An 11,772-nucleotide genomic window follows, 5' to 3' on the forward strand; every position below is an offset into this window, starting at 1 on the left:
CCAATAATTGCCCTTGCTGCCCAAAAATTGCAGTGGAAATCCTCTGTTCCCCCATTGTCTGTACTTAGACCAATGTCAAGGTGCTTTAAAGCAGTTAATCTTGCTGCAGCAAAACGAGCAGATGTAATGCCTTTTCATTACTGATAGTGAAGGATGAAGCTGGACACTTATTTGTCTCTAAGTACCAAGGAAGAATAAATGAAAATGCATTGCATGCAGTAGGAAGAGATAAAAATGGCAGGCCCTTTTTGGGGGAAGGGTGGGAAAAATTTTATTTCTTAAGAAGGATCAGTATAGAGGATTTCATTTACATGAAAAAGAGTTTTGGGGTTTTTTGTAAATTATGCATGAATCAGGCTTGCGATGCCTATGCTAGATGGCAGAGATCAGAGGTGATAGGCTTAAGTCAAGCACATACAAAATCATCTGCAGCTAATTTACAGCTCAGTGAAAGTTCTGCTTTTATAGAATGTGTTGTATTTCCTGCCATTCCCTTGGGTTTACTTTTCATGATAGGACTCACTGTTAACAGCCTGAAGAGCAGGTAGCCTGGATGTGCACCTACTCCATGCTCAACAGCCACATCTAACTATAGATACAGACAGCTCAGCAGTCACAGGCTTCAGGGTTGCAAACTGATGTCAGGAGTCTGTGCTGGAGCTTTGGAAACATGAGACAGATTTTGTTCCTGCTGAAACTGATGACAGATTTGCCTCAACTTAAGATGAGGAACAGCATTTTACCCTCCTTAGATAGTAGATTGCGTTATGAATAAATACTATCAAATCAAATAGATCAGGAATTTTTCCTTCTGAGATGGATGAGTTAGTCTGTAACTGTTGCAATGATGCAAGTAGTACAAAATTACTTTAATAGTGGGACTTGGTGGTCATCCATAGGATTCACAGCTGAAGAGGTTTGTGACTTCCATTTATCATTCTAGGAAACAGTGAAAAACATTTTAATTAGTAATGTTTACTTCCAAAACAGTATTAAAACAAACTTGTAAGGGCATTTAAAGACATTGTACTTTATGCTGCTCCTGTGAAATATTGGTTGATAGTTGTTTTTAATTGCTTCTTCCCATGTGCTGCATTGCAGTGTCATACTAGAAAGGCTCATGCTATTGAATCTGAAGAATGAAAATCATGTTGCACAGTGAGATTAGGTAAAGAAATTAAATTATCAGGATTTCTTAAAGAGTTTTTTCCAGATACTGAATCCTTCTCTCCCCATGTGCCTCACCCCAACCTTTTATTTTGTGACTGCATCTAGCCTTTATGCTGAATTGAATCAAACTATGTTACTGTTCATTCAGTTACTATCTTACAGTTCATGAAGTGGCAGTCAATGTGATGATTTTGTATATTTTGTTGGGGGTGAATCCCAGCAAATGACATCTAAAACTGGTTACTTATTTCTGGTGTGATGTCATGCTTGTCATTTGATCTTGGTCTACTGCAAAATTCTGTATATTTTGGGGGGAAGGAAAACCCAAACCCCAAATAAAAAAACATTCCTGTTTCCTTTTCTGTCCATTGTGATAGTGGCTTTATTATCTCAAGAGTATTCGTAGTAACTGTTGCCAGAACATGATCATGTATGAGAAATAATCTAAAAGGAGTTTGAAATATAAAACACTTAGGTCTAACACCTCTGAATATTCCTAGTAGCTGAAGCATGAAAATTAGAAAGATACTTGAGAAAACAGCATGGTGAAAAGGAATTCTGTGATTATAAGGAGGTGGGTTCCACCTCAGCTGGTATGGAATTAAGTTTCTGGCACTGAAATAAGTTAGAGATGTTTTCAACCAAACACTAACAAGGAATTTTGTTAATCTTTACCCAGAGGACTCCAAGGGTGAAGCTGAAAAAACCCTGTAAAGCAAAAAGGCAGATTTTTATATGTTCAGGTATTTAAAAAAAAAATCATAAACCACCCAAAACAAAATAAAACAAAAAAGCAAACAACGAAAAAAAATAAACCACCCAAAGAAAACCTGTAATTGCAGTAACAAAAGATTTAGAGAAAGATGTAATGTGTTCAGAGAAGTGCTGTTTAGAAGGGACTTCTGGAGGTCATCTAGTTCAGGCTTGAGGCTTTGCTGGGAAGAAGGTATCACTAAGACATCATGGTACCAACATTAAAATTATGTGGAAATATCAGAGAAAACCTTGTGAGCAAAAGGCAGACACTGTACATTTAAGGAAAATTAGAATCAAAGGAGGTAAATAAATGAATACTATTGAAAGGTAATAGAGAATCAGTAATGACCTGAAATATTATGCCTACATATAAAGCATAATAATAGTAGGGTTATTTTGTGAGCCACTTGACCAGTACAGTAGCACAGAGTGCAAGGAGCTGGGGACAGAAAGAGCAATAACAGTGGCAGACTTCAACCATGCCTGTGTAAATCATAATGAAGCATCATGAGAAAACCCCATTTTCAGTGCTACAAAAACTACCCCTCAAAGCACTTCATCAGGGAGCACAAAAGGAGAAGCAGTCCTTGATTTTTGCCCTAGGAACTGCACAGAACCTGAATGCCACAACTGAAAGGCACTTAGTAAGGAGTCCTTAATGTGATCGAATTCAATGTCCTTGTAGGATGTAGAAGCAAGAAAGTAATCTGTCAAAGTAAGCTTAACAGTTAAAAAAAACCAACAACAATGAAAAATAACTATATAAAAATGAAAGAGCCAATTAAAAGCAGTAAGGTGTTTACAAGTCATATGAAAAATGCTAAATTAACACAAGTGGATTTTTTACAAAGCAAGCCTTGATAGACAACAAAGGAAATAGACTGTTTAGACATAAACAGATCTCAAAAAAATGCACATTGTGTCTAGAGAAGGAAAACAGAAAAGAACATTACATTCTGGCAAGTTAATGTCAAGCCAAAATAAAGTAGGCTAAGAGATTCAAAGAGAAGAAATATCCTAAAACTTAAAATAAAAATCCCATCAGCTATCTCTGTATAAGACCACCTGTAGAAAATGGAAGAAAAAAGGATTTCAACAAAGAGAAACCCCAGTAGGAAAAATAAATTGGTTCTTTGGTTTAAGTATTGAAAAACTATTTATTATGAAAATGTTAAGGAAAAGCCTGGAGTGGAGCCTTTTTTAACACAGAAACTTCTGAAATTAAACTATTTTTAGAGAACGTAGGGAAAAAAAGCAATAGAATCAAACTACACACATCAGTAGGTATTGACCTAAAACTGGTGGATCTCAAAACAGGATATTGCTATATTATTAACTCTGATGTGTAAATTGTCTTTAAAATAAGTCCTAATACTAGAAGAATGGAAAGTAGTAAATATGACACTAACATTTTCTGAAAGGCTCAATTATTAATCCATGAAAATACAGACCAGTATTCAGAAGTACTCACTTCTTTACTGGATAAATCAATAGAAGTTCTATTTTGAAAAAAGGACACATAGATATATCTATTTTGTATCTCACATTGGGAAAAAATGAACATGGATTATGGAGGAGGAAGTTATGCCTCCTATTCATATGAGATTCTAGAAGGTCTTGATGAATCTGTCAATAACTGATTCAGATGGTGTAGTGTTTTTACACTTGAAAAAACCCTAGAAGCTCATGCTAAAATCCTTCAACAGGATTAAAAAAAAAATCAACCATGAAATAAGAAGCAAAGGGTTCTAATAGATTTAAATCTGGTTAAAATGAGACGATGTATGATCAACTTTCACAAGGAAGGAGTGATTGCTGGTGAAGTTCAATGACGGTAAGTGTTGTGATTATCTGGAAAAGGGCTGGATAGCAAAAAGAAAAATATTTACTAACAATATAAAAATAGATACAGTCAAAACTGAAAGCCCATTGAGAACTTTTTTATTTTTTCTCAATTACCTGGAGGCAGGAGTTGATGCACAGTTAGTAAGTTTGGTGATGATACTAAACTGGAAGGACGAGAGGCCTCGCAGAGGGATCTGGATAGATTGGAACATTGGGCAATCACCAGTGATGTGAAAATGAACAAGATCAAATGTCAGATTCTGTACCTGGGATGGAGTAATTCCAGACACGAGTCTAAACTGGGAGAGGAGTGGCAGGAGAGCAGCCCTGCAGAGGAGTTCCTGGGAGTGCTGGTTGGCAGGAGGCTCAGCAGGAGTCAGCAGTGTGTGCCCTGACAGCCAAGGGGACAAACCACATCCTGGGGTGCATCAAACACAGCATCACCAGCCAGCCAAGAGAGGTGGTTGTCCCCCTGTACTTAGTGCTGGTGCAGTCTCACCTTGAGTAGTGTGTGCAGTTCTGGGCCCCATCATTTAAAAAGGATGTGACGGTGCTTGAACGTGTCCCGAGAAGGGCACCAGAGCTGGGGAAGGGGCTGGCAGGAATGGGCTCTGAGGAGAGGCTGAGGGTACTGGGTTTGTCTGGTTTGGACAGGAGGAAGGCTGAGGGGCAACCTCCCTGCTCCCTACAGCTTCCTGCGGAGGGGAACTGGAAAACTGCTGAGCGCTTCTCCCTGGTACCCAGTGCCAGGACACATGGGAATGGCTTAAAGCTGCATCCATCAGGGGAAGTTCAGACTTGACATGAGGAAACATTTCTTTACTCAGAGGGTGGTCAAACCCTGGAACAGACTTCCTAGAGAGGTGGTCGATGCACCACCCCCAATGCCTGTCAGTGTTGAAGAAACATTTGGACAGTGCCCTTAAAGCCGTGCTTTAACTTTTGGTTCTTCTCCCTGGTACCCAGTACCAGAACACATGGGAGTAGATCAAAGCTGCATCAATCAGGGAGGTTTGGATTTGCCATGAGGAAGCATTTCTTTACTCAGAGGGTGGTCTAAACCTGGAATAGGCATTCTGGAGAGGTGTTCAATGTCCCATGTTCATCTGTGTTGAAGAGGCAGTGCCTTTGGTTGGCCCTGAAACGGTCAGGCAGTGGGACAAGATGATCATCGTAGATCTCTTCCAGCTGAACTATTCTATTCTATTCTATTCTATTCTATTCTATTCTGTTCCCTGTGGTCACCATCAGTTGAATAACGATGAGACTGTTATTGACCTGAGATGCTAGGGATTTTCAGCTCCAAAAACACTTGGAATGACACATGTTTGTACAGACTGGGGAATTAAATGCTGGAAAGCAGTGCCACAGAAAGGGACCCAGGGGTTCTGGTCAATGGCCGGTTGGATATGAGTCAGCAGTGCCCTGGCAGCCAGGAGGGCCAACTATGTCCTGGGGGGCATCAGGCAAAACATCACCAACTGGTCGAGGGAGGGGATTGTCCCGCTCTGCTCTGCACTGGGGTGACCTCACTTTGAATATTGTGTGCAGTCTGGGGCACTGCAATAGAGGAAAGATATTAAGCTGTTAGAGAGTGTCCAAAAGAGGGCAGCAAAGATGGTGAAGGGCCTTGAGGGGAAGCTGTATGAGGAGTGGCTGAGGTCACTTGGTCTGTTCAGCCTGGAGGAGACTGAGGGGAGATCTCATTGCAGTCTACAACTTCCTTCTGAGGGGAAGAAGGGGACAGGAACGGATCTGTTCTCTGTGGTGACCAGTGACAGGACGTGAGGCCTGAAGTTGTGTCAGGGGAGGTTTAGGTTGGATATTAGAAACAGGTTCTCCCCCCAGAGGGTGGTTGGGTGCTGGAACAGGCTCCCCAGGAAAGTGGTCACAGCACCAAGCCTGACAGAGTTCAAGAAGCATTTGGACAATATTCTTGGGCACATGGTGTGACTCTTGGTGATGGTCCTGTGCAGGACCAGGAGTTGGACTCAATGATACTGGTGGGTCCCTTCCAACTGGGCGTATTCTGGGATTCTGTGATAACAGGGCTAGTGTGTTGACTAGAGGCCTAGAGTCTCCTTTTAGGTATTTCCAAGCTGCATCCTACAGGTCTCTTGAAGGACTACATGCAAGATCCAATAGATCACACTTACACTGAGCATGTGAATGTCTTTTATCTTCTTTATCTTATGGTTTTATCTTGTTATGCCTCTCATATGATACTAAGATGGTTGTTCCAGAAAGGTTTGAGCTGTGCAGCTAAAATTGCTGTGTACAGGAGGTAGCTACAGCATTTAATTCCTCAAACCGTAGCCTCTTTTTTACACCAGTCTCTATCTCCACCACTTCTTCACACAAGAATTTTGCAGCTAACTTGAAGACAAACCTCACAACCAAAAGATAAATGATGCTGGGAATATAATGGCTCTATGCAAAGTTTCATTCATTACTGTCCTCTTCTAATGTTCATTCATCAGGTATACAGTCGCTTTTCCCATGGTCCCTGCAATGGGAGAAAGAGGTTTTTGGATTAATGAATCAAAGTAAATGTTTTCCCATTCAAATCTGTTCTAAGGTAGCAGATCTATTTTGATGCTGACTTAAAGTCAGTTAAAATGTTTTGAAGAAGCAGAAAGGTGATTTGAAATAACTCCTCTGTGAAACCTCAGCGATTTCTGGTGTAGGGGTGAGTGTCCTATGTCCAGGAATGAAGTCCACAGGGTACGATCTGTGGTAGTGACTGGTGGCATGTTGGTGTGTCAGCAGAAAACCTGTATTTTTGTGTGTCTTTGACAGACTCTGCATGAGCTTGCTGTAGCACACTCCTCTTCCCTCCCCCTGATGTCAGATGCTGCCCCATGTACTGCAGTGCAGCTCACTTAAGGGACATGTGCCAGCCTTTTCTGTGCACAAGGTCCCCTACCTTAGGCCATTTGATCTGCTTCATCTGGCACAAGGTGTGCCAAGATGAAGAGTCATTGGCATGGGAGCAAATAGAATCAATTACTTTATTCAGCCAAAATCTCTCATTGAGAATGTCACATTGCAACACTTCCAACTCTTCAGGCTACTGGGTGGTACAAAATAAGCCCATACCCAATGTAGCCACAATCCTGAGAAGGCAACAGTTCAACTCTTGCTTCATTTCAAATGGCCAATAAACCTCACTAAATGATAGATGGTTAGGTTTCAGAAGCATGGTGAAGGAGAAAATTAATAGCTGATGCTGCTCTGAGAATCCTGGCCACCACAATGGCTTGATACACACATAAGGTCAAGATGACCTCATAAATGAGAGTGAGATGGCTTGCTGTTTGGGTTAAAATAAATGCATGAAAATGTGCAGTCCAGTCAGTGCATAGGCTTCCTTTAGGTCTTCTTCATATGGTTTTCACAAAGAAGTAAATATATCTCTTGCAACCTTGTTTATGTGTTGGGCTCTTTCCATCATGTGATTGAACTGGTAACATAAAAACAGGAAACAACTAAAAATAATAATAAAAAAAGAAAGCAGTGAGTAAAAAGACAGGTAAAAATATGTAACACAGAATATTACTGTAATAAAAGCAAAATATCTCTCTCTTACTCTGACTTTGGTGCAACTATACCAGAGTAAGGTGGCAGAAATCCATATTCTGGAGTAATTTATTGATACTGAAAAACAGAGAGCAGTAATCTCCAGCTATGTTGGCATCTGCGAGCAGCATGATCTGAGTGGAGCAAAGCAAGTAGCACTGAGGATTCAGTGTTCACCTTACAGATGCTTTACCTGTCTTGCTTTAGAATTAGTCTAGTTTTGTCCTGTGGGCTGTGAACCTGCAGGCAACTGGACCAAAATATCATCAACTCTGTTTTTACAGATGCTATCCCTCAGATGTATTCAGCTTTATGTCTGAAGTTTTTTGTTATTCTGGACTCCATTTCAATGAACTGTGTAAAGAGAAAACTATGAAAGCAGGAGCTCAGTATGGTGATCATTAAAATCACTGCAGTAATTTTAATTATAAGCATTCATCCTTCTTTTCAATACAATATTTATGCCTAATTTAACTATGAAAAGCAACAGAAAAAAATGGTACTATCTTATTCAACATATATTCTAATTGTTTGTTCTCAGGTATGTATTTTAAGAAGCAAAAGGATGGTGTGCAACCAGCTACAGAACCTCCTCTTAATGTTTTGCTAATCTGTTTACAAGATTGCCTCTTTGTGTCTGCAATATACTTACACCTCAAGCTGCCGGTAAGTATTCTGACAGAGAGCGGAAATAGCATTGCCTTGCAAACTAAAACAGTTTCACTTGAATATTTTAGAGAGCATCTTTGAGGGAAAAGAAAGAAAAAAGAGAAGAAGAAAAAAGAAAAGGAGTAAAAATGTTCTGGTGACACATCTTTCATATGATATGTTTTTATTTGCATATAAATCTATTTTTCATTTAGTCGCTTTTTAGCTTCATAAATAAAGCAGAAATGGGGTGAGAAAACAAATCATAGTACAGGCATCGTCATTGCTTCCAGAGCTGTTTTTTTTTATTTTGTTATTTTATTTTGTATTTCTCAATGCTCAGTAAAATTCAGGTTGAAACCAAATGTCCAAACTTGGAGATCCTCCCTGAATTGTTTTTTCCAACTTCTGCAGTTTTAGCTACTATTGCTAAAGAATATCTAACGTGCTCTTTTTAGAGCAAATGGTTTGTTCCAAAGTGCACTTGCTTTCTCTAGCTTATCCTGTCCCTCCCTAGCAGTCCCTCCTCTGTTACCTGCTGACAAGTGCTACAATGCACTATATCAGTAGTTCTTGTCAGCACATGCCCTGTGTCCTCATCTGCATGATACTCAGAAAAATCACAGGATTATTGACAAGATAGCTGAAAGAGTCTCATTGACCTCAATAAACCTCAGATCAAATTCACGCAATTTGGGCTAGCTAATGTAATCTTTCTGATCATTCAACTTTTCAATTTCTCCATAGGCAGATGAATTAGCAAAGACTGGAAAGAAGATTTTCCTAATGAAGTTTATTATGCACTTTAGAAGGATCTCTGTAGGTGTAGGAAAATAACACTGGTGATCTGCTTGTTGCCTTTTGTTGTCTTGTCTATTCTGAAATTGTATCAGTTCTCAGTCAGCTGCCTTTCCTTGTGGTGAGTTATGTGCAGCATCATCTTAGGATTAATAATGGCTGTTCCTAGTATGCTCCTCTTGTGTCTGATGTTCCAGTATAATCGTAAAGTGCATGACCTGATTTATTAAGATATTACAATGATATATTGGGGCTGCTTCTATGAATATCCCACAAGGGATGTACATCTGGAATTTATAAATGCAGTGGTGTAACACATGCAATGGATCACCAATGTAAAAATTATGGCATAAAAACTATGTTGACATCCTGGAACAACGAAAAATGTTTTCAAAATTTCAAACTTCTAAACTGGTGTTCTTGTGCAATATTTGTATGGTTTCATGTTTTACTTCTCCTTCCATTACAATTTACCTGCCACATATCTTTAAACATTCATTGTGGCCATCTGCCTGAACCATGCTGACTGAACTAGATACCATAGCATCATTTGATATGCATCCAAACCTCTTCCCCTTCTTCTCTTTCAACCTCTGGCCTTTCAAGCACTCAGCAGCATCTACCTGCCTAGAGTTTTACTTTAGTCTTCTTGGTGGCTTTTCTTGGTGATGACTTTGATTCACCATTTTAAAAAATGTTAGCTTTAAAGTTCATGGCACGTGGGCCATAGACAATAGCTCTCATTTGCTTTAGGAGTGTGCTTCCATCCATTTGTATAAATAGAGCCTAATTTCTACTCAGTGGGCTGCAGGAAGGGGAGATGAAACCCACTCCTAACAATCACTGTAAGGGCTTACAAAATAATTTGATTTCCTCACCAATCTTAAAACCTGGCCTTGTGCTTTAATTTTGTTCCCTCTACGATGCGATACAATTAGAGGAATTAGGTTTGTACTTTTCCCATTTCAAAAGGAGGCATGTTTCAATTTTACCTAATGACACTGGTTCACTAAGAAGAATGTATGCCTTGAAATTCACATTAAAAGCAAATTAAAAGAAAAAAGCTGCAGAGAAATTTCAGAGCAAATCTGTTCACCGTGTTTCCATAGGCAGCTGCACAATAAAGTTAGGTAGTACCAAAGCCTATGTTATAATGAAAGTTGGTTTGTGTTGCACAGAGCCAAAACACATGGATAGATGCATCCTCTGCCTCAGAGTATGAGATCCTAAACCAAAGCTTATTCAAGAAAAACAGAAGTTTTCATTTACTTTGATAGCAGCTGGGACAGGCTTCAAAGCCCCAGACCTTCAAAGGAGTTTTGTAGTTCTCTGACTGTAATTAAAAATCTATGAAAAATGTAAGCAATTCCACCTGGTCCTCTACCATGAGCTCTTTCTTGATCATATCAGATTATGAGAGACCAACACTAATTGAGCATTGATTTGTTTTTGGGAACCAGGTAGTAGGTTTGACACTGTTAACACTCAGTTATGTGGTCCTTTCATTTTTACTCCCTATGACTGAAAGCTTTTGCGAAAGTTATCTTTTTAATTTCTTCTAAAACAATTTTCATACTGTACCAAAGCTAAATGTATTATATCTTAGTTATAAAGTTATAAGGATAATAATCAATATAGAAAGCAGATCCTGTTCAATTGCATGATATGCTTCAGTAAGAGCATACACAACTTCTCCCTCTCTCTTGTTGAGTGCTGTTCACTTTCTCTGAACTCTTTACATAGAGGAGTTTCTCAGAGTAATGAATGATGCAAAAGATGATGTCAACAGAGGGGTCTTGTTGGTTCGTGCTGTTAAATGATCCCATCTTATTGCCCTTCTGACATCTGAAGGCTTATTTTAGAGCCCAGGAATTCACAGCACTTTTGGATCAAGGTTTTGAGTTATTTCTCAAAGCATGTGGATGTGTGTCATGTAACTTCTACATATTAAGCAATATTTTGATGAGTCATATAATATAAAGTATGACTTAAAATATCTTTCCACATCTACACTGCACCAATCTGGTTCAGTCTGCTTCTGCTTATCTTCATCATATCCCATTGCTCCCTGCAAACTCCTGTGTCTCCATATGTTGCACTTGGTACCTTTCATTAGGCCCAGATGCAAATAAAAAGCTCAGCAGCTCAGTCTTGCAAAGCCTACACTGCATTGCAAAGTTGAGTTTAGAGGGACTGCGAGAGTTTCCAAACTTTCCTGAGCTCTGAGGCATGGTAAAGGGAGAAAAGACTCATTAACTATGCAACCCAGACTCCCGCGCTTTGTTCAGGCAGCTTGTGCCATGAGCAGATGGAAACTAATAGAAGAGTTTATGCAGTATATCACATATACACAGGACAAATCGCACAGAAGTTCACTATTGTCTAATTACTAAGACTGGTGACTGGCTGAGCTAATGCGCCACCACCCCAGTAAGGCCCTGGATGTGTCTTGGCAGACTCATATCTGGTGTGTATCAGGGCTCTGCCCCATGCCTCTGCTGCATTTCTCAGCAGTGCCTTTGAGGTCCTTGTTAAGGTGTGTGTCAACTGGTGCACATCAGCTCTGACATAGTGACACTATGGACACCTGCACTCACACTACGAACGCTCTTAAATTTATTTATTGCTCATCTACTGTTCCACTAACCTTGATCAAAAATTCTTCCCTTGACGTTGAAGGGGACATGACTAGATCTTTTGCTTCAGAAGAAAAGTAGGATGGTATTTGAAAATACTGGTTTTGAACAATGCTACACTGAGGTGAATTCAGTGCACAGTGGAAAATATTCCACCAGATTCTGCTCATGTGTTTTCTGCAAATCCTTGTCCCATCTGCTGAAAATCCTTATTGAAGTACAGCACCGAGATGCCTGAGCTTTCAGTCTGCTCTCTGACCCTGTTCCTCACTGGGACGGGCTCTTCCAAGTGGTTGTTTTTTCCCTTATATTTTAATGCTGTTTCATGTCACAATTTTTC

Source organism: Manacus candei, unplaced genomic scaffold (assembly GCF_025592945.1).
Source record: "Manacus candei isolate 608988 ecotype Guabito, Panama unplaced genomic scaffold, ASM2559294v1 h1tg000049l, whole genome shotgun sequence".
Taxonomy (NCBI): Eukaryota; Metazoa; Chordata; class Aves; order Passeriformes; family Pipridae; genus Manacus; species Manacus candei.